The sequence below is a fragment of the Bos indicus x Bos taurus genome, chromosome 17 (assembly GCF_003369695.1).
Source record: "Bos indicus x Bos taurus breed Angus x Brahman F1 hybrid chromosome 17, Bos_hybrid_MaternalHap_v2.0, whole genome shotgun sequence".
Lineage (NCBI taxonomy): Eukaryota > Metazoa > Chordata > Mammalia > Artiodactyla > Bovidae > Bos > Bos indicus x Bos taurus.
The window spans coordinates 2,883,664-2,903,088 of record NC_040092.1 but is presented as its reverse complement, the minus strand read 5'-3'; the positions used below and the strand labels follow the sequence as shown (position 1 = coordinate 2,903,088).

At 50.6% G+C, this 19,425-nt stretch overlaps 1 protein-coding gene across 9 annotated transcripts in view; it reads left to right on the top strand.

Moving 5' to 3' along the window:
- LOC113907299 overlaps positions 1–19,425 on the top strand; it is a 50,315-nt gene that overhangs the window by 3,210 nt on the left and 27,680 nt on the right. For 2 of the 9 annotated variants that reach the window (XR_003515155.1, XR_003515152.1), the window contains one exon: positions 7,097–8,091. The exons of 4 other annotated variants lie outside the window; for them this stretch is intronic. The gene's annotated coding sequence lies outside the window, so the exon portion shown is untranslated. Of the gene's footprint in view, positions 1–1,840; positions 1,962–7,096; positions 8,092–9,098; positions 11,241–19,425 lie in introns of those variants that run through there. 3 more of the 9 variants (XR_003515151.1, XR_003515149.1, XR_003515156.1) reach the window with 3 other exon arrangements.

Below are 19,425 nucleotides of genomic sequence, written 5' to 3'. Positions count from 1 at the left end.
CCATTATTAAACCTCACCACATCCATACGCCTGAAACCTTTTGGAGTTAGGCAACACGGCCCTCTTCCTGTCTGGCTGGCAGCGCCTGTTCCCAGGCAGCCTCAATAAACTGAGGGATGGAGCAGAGTGATTCGCCAAGACTACCTTGTGACTCAGGCGAATCTCAAAATAGAAATGGGAGACGGTTTCCATCTGAGGGCTTGCATCTTGCAGGCAGTAATTTAGGGAGGAGGGGAACAAAAAAACTTTACTACGTAAGTTTCAGAAGTTTTCTCAAGGAAGAAAGCTAATGTTAAGCCAACTAATGTGAAGTGAATCTGAATTCACTCAGATTCAGACGTGGAAAGGGCAGAGAGATGAATTGAGTTGACTCTGTAGAAGTTCGGTGACACTGGGTTCCGTCCACCCATCAAATAAGACACATGGCTTTGTTTGTGCAATTGCTCTCCCATCTACACAAGCTTCTGGTCCTCTGACTCCTGACTTGGACTGGGAATAACAGACATAAATACACAGATATGCCAAATTTTTATACTTTAATAATTCTAACATATTCAGGGGTCTTTTTAAAACACTTTTAATTTTACAAAAATTTTAAGAACCTCCTATAAGTACATGTTAGATAAGGTTCTGTATACTGAAATACTGAGAAGAAATCTGTGAACAAAGTATTTGAAATATCTGCCTTCATGGAGCTTATATTCTAGATTAAAAAGAGAAATGACAAATCTATAAAAATGTCAGGCGGTCTTAAGTGTTATGAAAAAAAGTGAAACTGGATAAGAGGGGGAGAGTAAGGAGGTGGTACCTCACTTGCTAAAGAAAGCTTACACTGTTTTCAAGGAGGATATTTTTACAGGGAAAAGGCTGAAGGGGAAGTTCTTTGTGCAGTTTTCCTTGTGAGTCCTAAGTACTCTTACACCACTGCGAGAGACGTATGATACATATTTTATTTCATTACATAAACTATATCAGCTTGGGAAAATGAGGATGCAGTTCTGATTTCAGAGTAGCAGGAGATTCTTGTGGATTGATCCCTCAGCATCTAATCTGTTGCCTTTGTAAGCAGTGAGCACTCAGTTATTGTCTGATGAAATGCTCCTCCTTAGACTCTGAAGGGCTGCTTCCGCTGGATCATAATACTTTTCCTCCTGATTACAGTAGAGACAGCTGTGCTCAGCCCGGCACTCGTACCATTTTCAGATTATCCACTGTGCCCATATAGGAGTGCCAGGACTTCCTCCTCAGGAGCCCAAAGCTGCTTTACCTGTTGCTCTTACCGTCTAATTTCTCCTTTTAAAACACTGCTGTCTACCCTAACTTACACACTTTGATATACGGCAAAACCATGTTTTGTGCTGTGCAACTTAGCTGGAAAAGTGCTGCCTGAAAGAGATAAAGAACAGGCCAGAAGAGATTTCTTTCAGCTTAGTCATCTCTGCTTTTTCTCCCTGGTAACTAAGGCGTTTATCAGGGTGATTTGATTTTTTTGAGACTGAGGGACTCATGTCTCAGTCCTTCAAAGGCACACTCTATTATAATAGGCTCAGTGCCTCCCTTCCTCGGGGAAATCAGATTGAGTTCAGAGATGTGCCTGTCGTCATCACTGATGATGTCTTGTTTTTTTCCTTAGGATCCAAATTTGAATTTTGTTTCATGTATTGGTGCAATATTGGTCATTTTTTGTGACCTATAGTTATTCTAAACTTCAGATTTCTTCTGGAAATATTACTGCAATAATAATGTGATACAATGCTACCCAAAATAGTTACTTTGGATTGTTTATTTCCTGAAGATAACATTGTGAAATATAATACTCCTGTTTTACTAACTATTCCAGGGATGTTTAACTATTGGTTTCATGTTAAATCATTGCTAATCCAGAAAGGAACTAAAAAACCTCTTGATGAAGGTGAAAGAGGAGAGTGAAAAAGTTGGCTTAAAGCTCAACATTCAGAAAACGAAGATCATGGCATCGGGTCCCATCACTTCATGGGAAATAGATGGGGAAACAGTGGAAACAGTGGCAGACTTTATTTTTGGGGGCTCCAAAATCACTGTAGATGGTGATTGCAGCCATGAAATTAAAAGACGTTTACTCCTTGGAAGGAAAGTTATGACCAACCTAGATAGCATATTGAAAAGCAGAGACATTACTTTGCCAACAAAGGTTCGTCTAGTCAAGGCTATGGTTTTTCCTGTGGTCATGTATGGATGTGAGAGTTGGACTGTGAAGAAAGCTGAGCCCTGAAGAATTGATGCTTTTGAACTGTGGTGTTGGAGAAGACTCTTCAGGGTCCCCTGGACTGCAAGGAGATCCAACCAGTCCATCCTAAAGGAGATCAGTCCTGGGTGCTCATTGGAAGGACTGATGTTGAAGCTGAAACTCCAATACTTTGGCCACCTGATGCGAAGAGTTGACTCATTGGAAAAGACCCTAAACCTGGGAAGGATTGGGGGCAGGAGGAGAAGGGGACCACAGAGGATGAGATGGCTGGATGGCATCACCGACTCTATGGACATGGGTTTGAGTGAACTCCGGGAGTTGGTGATGGACAGGGAGGCCTGGCGTGCTGCAGTTCATGGGGTTGCAAAGAGTCGGACATGACTGAGCAACTGAACTGAGCTGAACTGAATCCAGAGAGACAAGCCTATTGAATTACCTCATAAGGGAGCCTCTAGAGCATTCCCCAAGAAGGATGGGCAGTTTGCTTTGAACTTAGCTCTAAGAAAGCCTTCATCTGTTAAAAGGCTTAAGAATGCTTTTTGTCAGTGAAAGGGCCAAGATGTTGGTTTTAAAAAAGTCTGTGATGAGATCTGATGAGTTGACACCAGATATTCTCTCCATATGATGTGCTGTCAAGGGGCCGTAAGTACTTCCCTGGAGACCCAGTGGTTAAGACGCCAGGAGTCTGCTACAGGGGACATGGGTTTGGTATTGATCCCTGGTTGGGGAACTAAGATCCTGTATGCATCGCAGCATGGCCAGAAAGGAAAAAAGCGACCACTGAGATTTTGCTGAGAGGTGTTTGGGTGTACAATCACAAACTGAGCAGGGGGTGATTTTATGAAGCTTGTTAGGAAATAATAGTCCAGTCAAAAGAGCTAAACTCCAATGGTGTTTCTAAAGTTTGGCCTTCAGTGAGTTAGGTTATGTACATTTTGGTACATGACGAAGTGTTCGACAAACATTTGAAACAAAAGGGAAAAGCAAAGTATGTGAAGGAAAGAGTCTAATAAGCCCACAGAGAGTAGTAATTTTTTAAGGGTAAGCAATAAAACACCCAAGGGCTTCCCTTGGTAAAGAACCCACCTGGCCAATGCAGGAGATGGGGGTTCAGTCCTTGGGTTGGGAAGATCCCCTCCAGTAGGAAATGGCAACTCACTCCAGTATTCTTGCTTGGAAAATCCCATGGACAGAGGAGCCTCAATGACTATTGGGTTGCAAAGAGTTGGACACAACTGAGCGACTAAAAAACAAATTACTTAGCATAGGTAATCCCACGTATCCTTAGCCTCTCACTGTAGGGGTTGAGAATACAAACACAAACGTCAGGATTCAAGTCCCAGCTCTATCACTAGCTACCAGTAGGGAAGCTACTAAACTCCCTGACTCAGTTTCCTTATATGGGAGAGAGAGAGAAAAACAGTGCCTGCATCACTGAATTGTTGACATTCATGAAGCCTTGAATAATTAATTGTCAGTTTTTAATAAATGTGTCCATTTTTGTGTCACTAACCTCAACTTAGAAATACTGAGTACATTTGCTGTTTTTCAGAAAATTACAATCTGGTTATAAAGATCAGACTAACACGTTTGAAAATAAAAACAAGATGGGGCATTTATAAGTAGGTGTTGAAGGGCATGGCAGGAGGAAAAGGAGGCAACCGAGGATGAGATGGTTGGATGGCATCACCGACTCAGCGGACATGAGCTTGAGCAAACTCCAGGAGACAGTGGAGGACAGAGGAGCCTGGTGTGCTGCAGTCCATGGGGTTACAAAGAATCAGACACGTCTTTGAGACTAACAGCAACAACCACAAAGTCTGACACAGATGATAAAGGTTTATCAGTTCAGTGATTATTTATTCAATGCTGTTCACAGGCGGGCACTAAGCTGAGCGCTGAGGATGCAACAGGGACCCTACCAGGTCCTTGTCCTAGAGAAGTTCACAACCTTGTGATAGGTCAGGTGTCAGTGGACAGGCAGAGCAGTGCGGAGAGGGACTCCACTGATACTCCAGTGACAGAGTCCATGCGTCCAATGCAGGGGGCCTGGGTTTGATCCCTCGTCAGGGAACTAGATCCCACATGCCTCAACCAGAGAGTCTGCATGCCACAATTGAAGATCCCTCGTGCTACAAAGAAGATTGAAGATCCTATGTGCTTCGACTAAGACCCAGAGAAGCCAAATAAATGTGTTTTTTTTTTTTTTTTTTTAAAAAACACACACACAGAGATGTCAATACTAAAGATTTCTGCTACTGGGACTCACAGGAGAGGCAAGTGGTCTAGTTTTAAGAGGTCAGAAAAGGCTTATCAGAAAAAGTAAAATCTGAAAGGGAAAGATCCACTTTCTTGGCAGGTTGGAGGATGTACAGAAGCCTGGTAGGGGGCTGTTGCCATGGCTGCTGGAGCCTTCAGGGAGGTAATTAAAGTGAGGCTGAGAAGCCAACAAGTGAAGTCGAAGAGGGAAACACCAGGTTATGGAGGTTCCCGAATGTGGGCGTTATCCTGAAGATGAGGCAGATCCAGTATAGAGTCAGACTTGTGTTTTAGTTAGCTGACTTGGGCCGCAGCATGCAGAATTAGAGGAAGCCAAGGCAGAGCTGCAGATGGTGACTGCAGCCATGAAATTAAAAGATGCTTACTCCTTGGAAGGAAAGTTATGACCAACCTAGATAGCATATTGAAAAGCAGAGACATTACTTTGCCAACAAAGGTCCGTCTAGTCAAGGCTATGGTTTTTCCTGTGGTTATGTATGGATGTGAAAGTTGGACTGTGAAGAAGGCTGAGCGCCGAAGAATTGATGCTTTTGAACTGTGGTGTTGGAGAAGACTCTTGGGAGTCCCTTGGCCTGCAAGGAGATCCAACCAGTCCATTCTGAAGGAGATCAGCCCTGGGATTTCTTTGGAAAGAATGATGCTAAAGCTGAAACTCCAGTACTTTGGCCACCTCATGCAAAGAGTTGACTCATTGGAAAAGACTCTGATGCTGGGAGGGATTGGGGGCAGGAGGAGAAGGGGACGACAGAGGATGAGATGGCTGAATGGTATCACTGACTCAATGGACGTGAGTCTGAGTGAACTCCAGGAGTTGTTGATGGACAGGGAGGCCTGGCGTGCTGTGATTCATGGGGTCGCAAAGAGTTGGACACGACTGAGCGACTGGAACTGAACTGAACTGAGGCAGAGCTGAAAGGCCTAGAGGAGGCCGTTGCAGTGGCCCAGGTGAGAGAACAGTGGGCCTGTCCTGGGGCTGAGGCCACCTGGGTGTGAATGCTGCTCTCCACGATGGACAGGAGTTTGAGCAAGCTCTGGGAGTAGTGGTGGACAGGGAGGCCTGGCATGCTTCAGTCCCTGGAGTGGCAAAGAGTCAGACAGGACTGAGCGACTGAGCTGAACTACCACCTAATAGCTGTGTGACCTCAGGCAGGTTGCTTAAGGCCCCTGTGTTTCTGTTTCCTAATCTGGAAATGGAAAATGGTAATAAAATTTACCTCAGAGGCTTGTTGGGAGGATTAAAACACCCAAAACACACCTGTCCGACTCATAGTCTCACAGACATAGGCAGTGTGGCTGAGGAAATGTAGCGCGTGAGCAAGACTCTGGCTGAGGGGGTGTCGGGAGCAAGCCGGGGGACCTACAGAGTCTGCAGAGGTGGTGGTGGTGCCACTCGCTGAAACCAGGATCGAGAGGAAGAGCAGGCTGCGGAAAGGCTGAGAAAATGTGGCCAAAGGTGTGTGGCTGGCAGCCAGGAGAGTGTCTAAAGTTAGAGAAGCTGTTTCGGGAAGGAGGGTGGGGTCAGCATTGCCAAATGCTGCCAGGAGCGTCAAGGAAGAGCTGAAAAGAACATGTCAGTGAGACTTCCCTGGCAGTCCAGAGGCTGAGACCTCATGCTCCCGACGCACTGCACCTTAGAGTTCACATGCTGCAACTAGGGCCCCCGGTGCAGCCAAATAGAGTAAAAAAAAAAATTTTGCCATAAATTGGGGAGGTCAGAAGTGTGGAGTCCAGGAGCTGTAGACTGTCAGGAAGAGGAAGCAGGAAAGGAACAACTTGGGTTTGGAGCTGGAGTCATTGCCCTTGGCCAGTTGCTAGGTCTGGTGTGGGCAGTCACATGACATGATGGACTCTGCCGGCTGACTTTAGGGAGGCAGCACTTTAGCCGGAACCTTGGCTGTGTCTTCAAAATGTAAAAACGCTCATCCGTATCATTTCAGGTGTGCCTAGATGATCGTGGTGTTTGCCGTGAATTATTTTAATTTGTCCTACATGGCTGTAGTTATTAATAGCGTTTATATTCACGTGAACAGTGTGTAAACTGGGTGTTTATCTGTTAAATCTGTCCTGGATGCAGGAATTAGCATGTAGCTGGGAAAATATCTCTGTACCACCTTTTGAATCCTGAAATTCTCCTCCACTGAATCCTGTTGATTCCCTCAGTAGCAGCTGTGTCTGGGCTGAATCTCCTTTCCCACGTCACTCTCCCCTTCTCCCGCTCCTGCTCTGCACTGTCACGTACATCGTTCTCTTCACCCACCTTTTCCCACACTTAGCTTCCTCCCATCTCCTCTTCAGAGATATTCTTTAGGGACTTCCCTGGTGGTCCAGTGGCTCAAAGACCCCACGCTCCCAATGCAGGGGGCCTGGGTTCAGTCCCGGGTCAGGGAACTAGATCCCGCATGCCACAACTAAGAGTTCTTATGCCACAGCTAAAGATCCCACCTGCTTACAGTTAACACCCCATGTGCCTCAGGTAAGACCCGGAGCAGCCCTTCCCCCAAATATATATATATATATATATATATAGTTTAAGAAATAAACTATATTAATAAACTAAAATTAATAAACATTGTAATATATAATCTCCAGACTCTGTTACAGTAAAATGAAGAGAGAAGAAAAAAAAAAAAATTCCAAACAGGATCAAAGAGTGACTGTGGCTGGAGGAGGTGCAAGGATGAGGGAAATGAACGTCTTATTACCGCGAAGCCCAGATAACAGAACCGAGCGTGTCACAGGGGAGTCATAAGTGGACGCAGTTTGGCCCCAGCTCGGCAAGACCCTGATTTCAGTGACAGGAGGTCACGTATCAGCTTCAGGCTCTCAGTGTGTCCTGTGAGTTGCCATTGGCATTTCTACCTGGAACTTTCTTCTACGTTTACCTTAATGGCTCAGTTGGAACGCAGCCATCGCCACCTAGCGTTCTCGAGCTTTATGCAGTATTGGCAGCCGCTTCCTTATTGTCCTGATATTAGAAATAGAAATTCCGCCCAGTTGCAGCCAGGCTGTCGCCGCCCAGGTGTTGGAGGGGCACTTCCACTTTATAGGACCTTGTCCCTCCCAGCGCCGAGGGGCCTTTTGTCGCCTTCAAGAGCCGTCAGATTCATGAAGAAGCTCCCCGCCCCTCGGGTGGCTCTGCCGTCAACTGTCTCACCGCTTGCTGCTCTGACTTTGTGCTCCCTTGGCCGTGAGAGTAAAAGCTGCCCCAGTCAACACGGCAGTGCTAACACGCGTAAAGCGTTTAGAAGAGCGGCTCACATGCATGGAGAGCTATGACCATTGATATGACTGTTGTTACTGCCACCATCCCAGATCAGCAGCTATGCTGATGGTTATGAAAATCCACATGATCTAGAAATGGGGTAGAGAATACTTGGTTTCCTCTCCGTTTTGTGGCCACCAAGGAAGTCCCTGCGAGTCCTTTGATGCACAGAAGTTTTTCAATTTTGAGGAAGTCTAATTGGTCTGTTTTTTCCTTTGGTTGTTTGAGCTTTGAGTGTTATATTTTACATGTGTTTGTTTAGCTGTTCCAGCACCATTTACCCATTGGCTCAATGGTAAAGATTCTGCCTGCCAATGCAAGAGATGCAGGAGACTCTGGTTCAATCTCTGGGTTGGGAAGATGCCCTGGAGTAAGAAATGGCAACCCACTCCAGTATTCTAGCCTGGAAAATCCCATGGACAGAGGAGCCTGGTGGCCTGCAGTCCATAGGATCACAGGGTCAGACATATCTGAGCAACTGAGCACAAACACACACCCTTCCCATTAAAATAATTATGCAGTGTCTTTTTTTTTTTTTTTGCCCTACTGTGCTGTGCTTGGATTTATCAACCTCTTTTGTCATCCTGCTTTCTGAGTTGGTATTTACTATTTAGATAGCCTTGTTTGCACTGTCTTTTCTGGAGCCAGACTCACTAGGTCTCAGGTCCCACCCTCAGACGTCAGAGAATGCTGGCTGTATTTTTCAGTTCATCCTCACAGAAACTCGGACCACTCCCGCCTGCCTCAGCCCAGACCTAGTACCTCCTGCCAGTTGTGAATTGAATTTCTGGGGTAAAGGACTGCTAAGAAAGCCTCTGTCTTTCTTGTTTAACCATTTAATTTTTTGTGTATTTTTGGTTGTACTGGGTCTACGTTGCTGCACATGGGCTTTCTCTAGTTGCAGAGCTGGAGGGCCGCTCCTCACTGTGGTCCGCAGGCTTCTCGTTGCGGTGGCTTCTCTTATCGTAGAGCACGGACTCTAGAGCACGCAGGCACGGTAGCTGCGTGCACGGGCTTTGTTGCTCCGCAGCACGTGGAATCTTCCCTGTCTAGGGATCGGACCCATATCCCCGGCACCCAGCGGGTGGATTCTTATCCACGGTACCATCAGGGAAGTCCAGAAACCTCTTAGTGGAACCAGAGCTCTCCAGAGGTCAGGAGTGGCACCAGCCTTACAATCTGCTGTATGCTTTTTTGTAAATTACTATCTTGGAGAAGCCATATGAGGAAACACATGGGGGAAAAAACTTATCTTTTGAACTTCTCTTGTATTGCCAAAACAAGCCCCTACAAGTGCTGTGTGTGTATGTAACGTGTCCCCATCCTTAGACAGGAGGTGCTCCTGGATGACGCGGCTTGTTCAGCTTGTACAGCGCCCGCATGTGTCCCGGGAGCAGAATTCACCCCTCATGCCCGTGGAGTCTCCTGTCATCCTCGCCAAACTCAGCTTTCCTACTGGGCCACTGAAGACAGAATTTACATCTCAGTCGCTTCCCCGAGGGAGGTCTGAAGTTCCTTCTTCCCCGCTCTAGCAAATAACCAGGCGAGGGACCCCAGAGAAAGGACGTGCACATGCTCTGCTGTTCTTTAAAGGATCAGGCTCGTGGCTCCTGGAGCAGACCTGAGGGAGGAGGGATAGCCGACCACGTCCACAGCTTCCGGGTGTCTGTCCTGAGCTCATGCAGATTTGGGGTGAGCAGAGATGCCCAGTTTTCTCCCATAATAAACAGGGTATCTCCTGTGAAATTTGGCTGTAGCAGTCATCCACCAGCTGGTTGACATACATAAACTTCCCCTGTGGGAATTTTCAAACAGATACAAAAGCAGAGAGACTAACGAGTTAGCAGGTACGTGTCACCCAGCTTATGGCGCTGTCAACACAAGGCCAGTCCTGTTCCTCCCCTCCCCCCACCACTCCCTCTCCCCACTGCATTATTTGAAAGAAAATTAGTATATTGATCAAGTTTTCAGTTTCTACTTGTTCTTGAAGCTGTCTCCCTCAGGTGCGGGAATGTGAGCTGTCATTTAGCTTGCTCTTAGCAGCTTTATTGAGCCCGGCGTTCTCTCTCTGGCAGTATTTTTGGTATTGGCAGAAGCACAGGAATTTTCTGGCCTCAACAGTCAGAGTCCCGGGAGCCCATCCTGTGTCTTCCCTGTGATCCCGGCGCTAGACCTCCGCTCGTGAGCTCTACCGGCTCATCTCTCCTGACGGTAGGGGCTGGGGGTTACTCTTCACGAGGGTCTAGGCTGGCTCAGAGAAGGGGCTTAATACCGAGTTGTTGTGCCTGACTGGATGAATTCCATTTGGCCTTCCCCTCACCCCAACCTCACCCTCAGCTGTGCACCTGGTTCTGTGTGTCTTAAATGAGGAGGAAGTCACCTGAGCCTCACTACCCCTTCTGTCCAGCTGCAGAATCCAGCTTTTTCCTGGCTCCCCCTGCTGGCCGCTCCCGTACAGCTGCGACAGGTTGATGCCAGAGCCAGCTCTGCCAAAGGGAAAGTTGAACACTGTCCTGAGGTGGCCAGGCCAGTCCAGGCAGGTCTGAGGAGGAGAGCAGCTCATGGAAAACAGCTCTGGGAAGGGCGGCTTTCCGGGGAAGGGACAGGGAAGGTGGCCCACTGCCCACCTCGGTCAGGAGAGTGGAGCTGGGGCCTCAGCCCTGGAAGGCCACGTGGGCCCGTGAATGAGCAGGTCATCAGGGTGTGGGTATCAGGCCAGTACTGATAATAGAGTTGGGCTTCTCCCGCCCTTAAGACACAGCAGCCTGGGGTCAGACATAGTCACTGGGCAGGCAGGGGGCTGCAAAATTCTACCTTGGCCTCCATGGAGGTCGAGGCCAAGAGGGTGGTGAATGTAGGCAGGAGCATCCCCCCAGTTCCCAGCTCTTTGGACGAGTGGCAACTCTGCAGAGCTCTGGGTGCATGTTTCTGCATGGAGGGGCCCTCCCTCCACCCTCCATAATTATAATAAATTTTCCACACCTCCCCACTCCTTTGATCACATTTCTTGGTTATCTGCACATATTTCTCTTTTCCACAACACGACTTCCCGGGAAATGGGCTGTGGCAGGACGCATCTCACCAGACTCCAGCCAGCCTCAGGCGTCAGGAAGAGCGTGGGAGGTGGTCCAAGCCTGAGGGCAGGGCCCCTCTCCTTCCCTCCAGCCCCTAAGCCTAAGAGCCAGGATAATTCCACCCTGAGCTGAACATGGAAAATGGGCTTTTGTTCTCTTTCAGGGTGTAGAGTTTCCCCAATACATAAGGAAGGGAACCCAATCCAGAAGAACCCCAGGGCATGAACGTTGCCATTGGACTTGGGCAGGTGTAACTGTGAGACAGTCCCTACAATGAAATGTCTGGAAGGAGTTAATTTCTGTGCAGGGTGATGGGGAAGGAACAGTGGCCCGTGACCTGCTGTCTTATGGGGGAAAGGAGACCGTGCACTTACAAAGTATAAGTATATAATACTAACACATCAGGTGTGCTGTGTGCTAAGGTTTAAGAAGAACCTGGGGAAACAGAGAGGGGAGGATGTGTTGTGTTATATTAGGTGGTTAGAGAGAACGGCTCTGCCCTGTGAGTGCCTGGAGAAAGAATATTCCCAGGACTCCGTGGGTGGTCCAGTGATTTAAGACGCTGAGCTTCCACTACAGGGGGTGAAGGTTCGATCCCTGGGGAATTAAGATCCTGCATGCCACACGGCTGAAATAAAGAAATAAAATGTAGATGAACAGCTTCAAAAAAGAAAAACATTATTCCAGACAGGGCACAGCGAGTGCAAAGGCCCCAAGGTAGGAGTGTAGGAGCGTGCTAGCTTGTGAGAGGAACATCCTGTGTGGCCAGAGCCGGGTGAGGGTGGGAGGGTCAGAGAGGGAACAGGAGACCGGGTCCTGAGGGGCCTTGCACACCTCACAGAGGGATTTGGATTTGCTTTGAGTGAGATGAAAAGCCCATCAGAGTGTTTGGAACCCCCACTAACATGAGCCCACTGACGTTTGAAAAGACACCCTGGCTGCAGAGACTGCTGGTAGGGAGGGCTGTGTGGGCAGGGGACCAGCCGGATGACAGGGTGGAGAGACGAGGTGGCCGGGCTGGGCAGCAGCAGGAGCCAAGGAACACTCGACTTGCAGATGGGGCTGCAGGTACAGCCAGCAGGGCGTGCGGGCTGCCTCCAGGGCCTGGCCTGGGAGAACAGGCTGCCCTTCACTGAGATGGGGGGTGGGCGGGGGCTGTAGAACAGCAGGTCTGAGGAAAGATTCACCAGTTCTGCAAGTGAAGGGGTCCTCTTCAAGTGACAGTAGACATTTCAGAGAATTGGCTCCTCAAAGGAATAATAATAATGGCTAATGACATTTCATCATGAGAAACGCTGGGCTGGAAGAAGCACCAGCTGGAATCAAGATTGCCAGGAGAAATATCAATAACCTCAGATATGCAGATGACACATCACCCTTATGGCAGAAAGTGAAGAGGAAAAAAAAAGCCTAAAAAGCCTCTTGATGACAGTGAAACAGGAGAGTGAAAAAGTTGGCTTAAAGCTCAACATTCAGAAAACGAAGATCATGGCATCTGGTCCCATCACTTCATGGGAAATAGATGGGGAAACAGTGGAAACAGTGGCAGACTTTGTTTTTTGGGGCTCCAAAATCACTGCAGATGGTGACTGCAGCCGTGAAATTAAAAGACACTTACTCCTTGGAAGGAAAGTTATGACCAACCGAGATAGCATATTCAAAAGCAGAGACATTACTTTGCCAGCAAAGGTCCATCTAGTCAAGGCTATGGTTTTTCCAGTGGTCATGTATGGATGTGAGAGTTGGACTGTGAAGAAAGCTGAGCACTGAAGAATTGATGCTTTTGAACTGTGGTGTTGGAGAAGACTCTTGAGAGTCCCTTGGACTGCAAGGAGATCCAACCAGTCCATTCTGAAGGAGATCAGTCCTGGGTGTTCTTTGGAAGGACTGATGCTAAAGCTGAAACTCCAGTACTTTGGCCACCTCATGCGAAGAGTTGACTCATTGGAAAAGACTCTGATGCTGGGAGGGATTGGGGGCAGGAGGAGAAGGGGACGACAGAGGATGAGATGGCTGCATGGCATCACTCGATGGACATGAGTTTGAGTGAACTCCGGGAGTTGGTGATGGACAGGGAGGCCTGGCGTGCTGCGATTCACGGGGTGGCAAAGAGTCGGACACGACTGAGCAACTGAATGGAACTGAACTGAATGACATTTAGGGCTTCCCAGGTGCTGTGTGTGTGCTCAGTCGCTTCAGTCGTGTCTGAATCTTTGCGACCCCATGGACTGTAGCCTGCCAGGGTCCTCTGTCCATGGGATTCTCCAGGCAAGAGTACTGGAGTGGGTTGCCATGCCCTCCTCCAGGGGATCTTCCTGACCGAGGGATCGAACCCAGGTCGCGTGCATCTCCTGCATTGCAGGCCGATTCTTTACCCCCTGAGCCACCTGGGAAGCCCTAATTAATTAATTGGCTGCATCCGGTCTTCACTGTGGCACATGGGATCTTTGTTGCATCATGCAGAATCTCTGGTTGTGGCATGGAGTCTCTAGTTGTGGCACACGGGCTCTAGAACAAGAGGGTTCAGTAGTGTGCTTGGACTTAGTTGCCCCGTGGCATGTGGGATTTTAGTTCCCGACCTGGGATCAAACCCGATTCCCTGCATTGCAAGGCAGACTCTTGGCTGTAGGACCTCCAGGGAAGTCCCGAGCCTCGATTTTCTCATCTGTGAAATGAGTACTGGGTGAGACTGCACCAGTCACAGTCATGAGAATCAGAAGAACCGTGTGCTCAATGAATGAGGGAGCTATTAGGGAGGGAAGACTTGTTATTTAAACCTGGCTGTAGAATTCCTCTTAGGAAAATGTCTTTGTTCAGACCATGGAGCATGGTCTGCCCCAGCCAGCTCTTCTTCACTGTCTGATTGCTGGCTGACTTTCCCCAGCAGCCCCTACACAGTCAGAAATGGCCCTTTTCTCCCTCAGTGATATGAAGGCATTTGTCATTGTGATTGTCAGCTGTTATTTGGGCGTCAAGCGTGTGTTTGCCCAGGTCCTTCCTTTTCTGAGTCCCCGCCCCGTTTCCCCCCACCCCACCCCTACATCTCTGAGTCGAAGCCTGCTCCAGGCTCCTGCTGCAGGGCCACCACCTTCTCAGACCTCCTGCAAACCAGCAGAGCCTTTATCTCCCTCTCCCCTCTGCTGTCACATCCTCTCCGGAGGTTCGGACGTTTCCTTGTGTGTGCGTGTCCCACGTCCTGTCCTCCCCGTGCAGCCGAGCGCCGTGAGAGCAGTTCAGCCCTTCCTGGCACGTCGCCCTCTCAGAACATCTGTCAAATGAATCAGCCATCGCTGAGTGCCAAGCACTATTCTAGGTGTTGGGAACACAGAGATGAATTATCTTTGCACGAACCCCGTCTGCAACGAAGCCTGGCCCCGTGTGGGGAGATGGATCCATAAAAAGATGATGTAAAAGTAGAAATTATGCAGAACAGGGAGATGGCACTTAGGGATGGGGCCCTGGGATCCACGGTCAGACAGTTCAAGATTCGGGTCTTGACTCTGGCACCGCGCAGCTGTGTGAACATTGGCAATTACTTGACCTCTCTGGGCCTCTGTGAGATTAAACAGAACCTACTCCTCAACCACCGGAGAAGGCAATGGCACCCCACTCCAGTACTTTGCCTGGAAAATCCCATGGATGGAGGAGCTTGGTGGGCTGCAGTCCATGGGGTCGCTAAGAGTCGGACACGACTGAGCAACTTCCCTTTCACTTTTCACTTTCATGCATTGGAGAAGGAAATGGCAACCCACTCCAGTGTTCTTGCCTGGAGAGTCCCAGGGACGGGGGAGCCTGGTGGCTGCTGTCTGTGGGGTCGCACAGAGTCGGACGCGACTGACGCGACTGAGCAGCAGCAGCAGCATTCCTCAACCACGGGGCTGTTGAGGTACTTGGGGCCCCTGGCACGGTGCATAGCGCAGAGCAGTGATGTGAGGGTGAAGCTGCCTCCCTCCTGGAGAGGGCGGGGAAAGCCGTACAGGCAAGGGGCCACCTGAGCTGAATAAGATGAATAAGCATTCCTCTCGGGCTTCTCTGGTGGCTCAAGTGATAAAGACTCCACCTGCCAATTCAGGAGACACAGGTTCAATTCCTGGTCTGGGGTGACCCCACATGCTCCGGAGCAACTAAGCCCGTGTACCGCCACTACCGAACCTGTGCCCTAGAGCCCGGGAGCCCCACCTGCTGAGCCCACATGCTGCGGCTGTTAGAGCCGCAAGAGAAGTGGCTGCAATGAGAAGCCCACTCACAGCAACTAGAGAGCAGCCGCCGCTCGCAGAAATTAGAGAAAAGCCCGGGCAGCAGTGAAGATGCAGCACAGCCGAATAAATAAATAGATAGAATTATTTTCTTTAAAAAAACGGAGCTCCTCAGGTAGACAGGAGATGGAAATGACACGAAAAGGCAAATAGTTTATCATCATCCAGAGAAAAGCTCAAAAAGAAGTAAACAGGCCCTGCCGCGTGTGGAATCTGTGGTCCTCAGCGTGGACGTCGGGCAGTTTTTTAGCTGAAATCTGAAAGATTACTCACTCAAATGGATGTGAACGTAAGCAAAGGCTTCCAAGAATCAAGAATGCCATGTGAAGACTGCCGAGAGTGACGGAGGCCGGAATCCTCTGGAAGAACCATGCGGCATCCATTCCGGTTGAAGCGTGCCTGGAGCAGCATCATGGGGGCCGGGGTGGGGCGGGCAGGCTCAGGGCACGGGTTCCGACCCGGGAGAGGAGAGAGGCAGAGGAGAAGGAACGTGCCAGCCGGACGGAGGTGTGGTCGGTCCCGCAGGCCCGCCCTCAGCGCTGCAGGCCTGGCCCCTGCCCGTGTGGCCTCCCCCGTGTGGGGCGCTGGACGGAATGCAGGCAGCAGGCCTTCCCTGCAGCAGAGGTGCGTGGTTCTCCTGTGGTGGCTCCCTTCAGCGGCCTTATCCTCCAGGAGCCTTGTTTGGTCAGGACGGATTCGTCCCTTAGGTGAATGTTTGGCGTTTCCTTTCACACAGTTTAGTGGGAGATGCAGATCCAGACAGACATCCTGCCCCCTGAACCTCTCCAGTGAGGACCACCTCCCAGGGTCCAGCAGGCACCTTGGGAGGGCCCGGGAGAGTCAGGCCTTGGCCACGGAGAGCGGGGCAGAGGCGGGGTGTGTGAAGACGCCAGTTCTGGAGGCCTGCTGCCAGGTGCTGGGTGGCTGGCTGGGATGTGAAAACTGGCGGGAATTGGCGGGGCCCTGGGGATAGCGTTAGGGTGAGTCTGACGTGGCCACCCAGCATAAGAGAAGGCAGGACTGTGGAATTTCCTCCTGCAGGAATACTGGAGAGAACTGAAACTCTGAGCTCACTGCCAGACCTGGCCCTTTATCCTGGTGCCTGTGAACACAAGCCTGTGGGGAAGCCAGGGGGAAAGCTGGGGCAGACGGGGACAGAGCTGGCCTCACTCCCCACTTCTCCGGCTCCCCGCCCACCCTCTTCCCTCTGACCTGCCTCCTCTGCCCCGCCCCTTCCCCCAGAGGAGACATGAATGAAAACAAGGTGACCAGAGAACTGGGCAGGCAGGTCTGGCTCTGGGCACAGTAGGTGCTCCTTTGTATGGGGCTTGGAGTTCTTTGAATGACCTTGTTTGGGGGACATGGCATTGCGCTCTGCGGGGATCAATGGACTGATCAGCAGACCAAGAAATCATAAGCTCTGGGTGTCCGATCCATTTTACTCACATAAACTGTGAGCCCGCAGTTGGCTGGCCCCGAGTCTGAGAGAAGTCTGAGCTCTGAAGCCAGGGGAGGCCGGAGGAACAGGAAGAGAGGCTGGTCTCGAGTGGTGGTCAGCCGACTCGGGCTATATGGGAGCCAGCATGCACCAGGTTTTATAAGACGGTTGAGCTAAGAATGATCTTTACATTTTTAATTGGTTGGAAAAAAACCCCAAAGAATATTTTGTAGCGCGTGAAAAGCATATGATGTTCGAACCTCAGTGTCCATTGATGCAGGCTTGTGGGAACCCAGCTGTGTCTGTGCCTGGCTGCTCCTTACAGCGGCCACAGGGCTCTCAGAGCTGAAGGTGTGTACCCTCCTGTTTCACAGAAAACACTTGCTGGTCCTGCTCTTGTGCTTTTGTGTGGGTATAGCCTGGTGGAGGGGACGATGCAGGTGAACTAGGAGGGAGCCTTCTGAATGTCTCCTGACGTGCTTCACAGGAACCAGCCTGTGTAATCCTCACAGCGGCCTCGAGAGTAAGAGCTGCGCCTGCCAGAGGCTACCGGGTTAGAAAGAGGTGGTACTCGGACCCTCGCCCCGTTGGCAGTCTCAGAGCCCACCGAGAGCCAGGGCCTCTGGTGACAGTCCGGGGAAGGGGGCCGGTGCGGCACTGCGAAAGGTCAGGGGAGGGCAGAGGTGAAGGCGGCCACGGAGACGCTAAGACTCAGGTGCACAGGGCTGTGGAGGAAGAGCCTTCCAGGTGGCTGGTGTTTCAGGGAAAAGGCTCGGGGCTGGGCCAGTTGGGAGGTGCTGAAAAGGGGTGGGGAGTGTGGAGCCTGGTGGTCAGGACTCACCCCAGTGCAGGGCCAGTCCCAGCCCCTGCCCCGCACCACTGAAGGCCCCATAAGGCTGTGTGTTCTGGGCACATTGTTCAAGGGTAAGAACAGCCTTGCCTCTTTGGGAGGTTGTGAGGGTGTATAAGTGTAAAGTGTTCAGAAGGGCACCTGGCACTTGGTATGGCGGCTATCGCACTTACTCTTGTTAAGTTTGGGCTGTGACTGCAGGTCCGCACCAGTAGGGGCTTGTGCTGCAGCCCCCGTAGAGAGTGTAGGATTGGAGCGGGGAGTCTGGAGGAATCGAGCTGATGTGGAAAGTTATTAATAGTTCTGGGGACCGCACAAGGCTCTGGAGAGAAAAGGGCAGAGTAGTAACAGAGGGGGCCAGGGAAGGCTTGGGGCCCACTCACGCCCAGGGATGTGCTCGATGTGTGTGATTCAGCCTCAATACAACCTCCCAGGTCAGTGCTGTGGCCCCCCTTCACGTCAGGAGGCCAAGGCGTGGAGCATCGCCACGGCTGTGGAAGAATCTCAGAAGCACCCGAGACTTGCCTCAGGCACCCCCACTCCCAGCTGTCGGTGGTCACCTTTCTTGGTGGCCATATGTGCTGGGGTCCCTTGGTGCCACAGGGCCCCGCTGTGGGTTATCACCACTGTGGGGAGGCAAGGCCAGTGCCCCTGTCCTAGCCTAGACCACCAGGCAGTGAGTGGCTGGACAGGTTCCCTGGTGTGACAGGTCTGCCCAGAGCCAGTCCAGCAGACTGCTGGGGGTGCGCGAGCATCTTCATTCAGAGGGACCCAGGTTTCCCGGGTGGCTCACCCGTAAAGAATCTGCCTGCCAAGCAGGAGATGCAAGTTGGATCCCTGAGTGGGAAAGATCCCCTGGAGAAGGAAATGGCAACCTACTCCAGTATTCTTGCCTGGGAAACCCCATGGACAGAGGAGCCTGGCGGGCTGCAGTCCATGGGGTCCCAAAAGAGCAGGACACGGCCTGGTGACTAACCAACAAGGGGACCCGGGAGCTGAGGGGGTCAGTCTCGAGATGGAGAGTGCCCTCACTGTCTCGGGCACTCCTGGCACTGACCCTGACTTCCTCTGCAGCTTTTTTCCGGTGCAGGCCCTTGTCGTGGGAGCCTGGTGGGGAAGAGAGGCAGCTCTGTGCCAGGTATGGCCATGTGCAGAGGTACTGCCACTGGAGCTGGGGCCAGAGGCCCTGGAGTCAGAGGACAGAACTGAGTGTGAATCCTGCCGGCACCCCTTCCCGTGTGATGGGGCGAGGGCGTGCTGGGGGCAGGGCAGCGGTGCCTCCACCTCTCAGCCCATCTGCTCACCTGCAGGAGGGGGAGTAATGGGCCCCACCTCACAGGCTGTGCTGAGAATTAGGCCCAGGGTTCAGCTCAGGCTCCCTCCCAGCCTTGTCCTTCCTCTGACACTCACCCCAAAGGGCCCAAAGCCTGCATCACACACTCCACAGAGCCCAGCCACTTACCCCAAATTTCCTGTAGATGCTTCGGGCTTTTAAAGAAAATCCAGCTATGGGAGGTGGGGGCAAAATAGATGAAGGGGATTAAGAGGTACAAACCTCCAGGTATAAAACAAGCCACAAAGAATGTAATATACATAGTAAAGAACACAGTCAATAATGTTATAACTTTGTATGGGGATAGGTGGTTACTGCACTTATCCTGGTGATTGTTTCATGATACACAGATTGCTATGCGGTACACCCAAAACTCTCATCACGCATGTCAACTCTATTTCCATTAAAAAAGAAAAAAAAAAAATCCAGTCTTTACCTTTAAGCCAGAACAATGTAATTACTGATATTAACGTGGGTCTAAATCACTTTGCGCCTGGTTTACTTCTGGTCTATTTCCCTCCCATCGTTACACTTTTCCTTTCCACCTGCTTGGAGGTGAGATGCTGTTTCTGAGTTCTGGGACTTCCCTCTTCCCTGGGGTTCCTCAGGATGTCCGGGGTTCCATCCGTCTTCCTGTCCCTTTGTGCGCTGCCTTTTTAACACGTTGTTATTTACTTTTGGCCGCGCTGGGCCTTCATTGTTGCA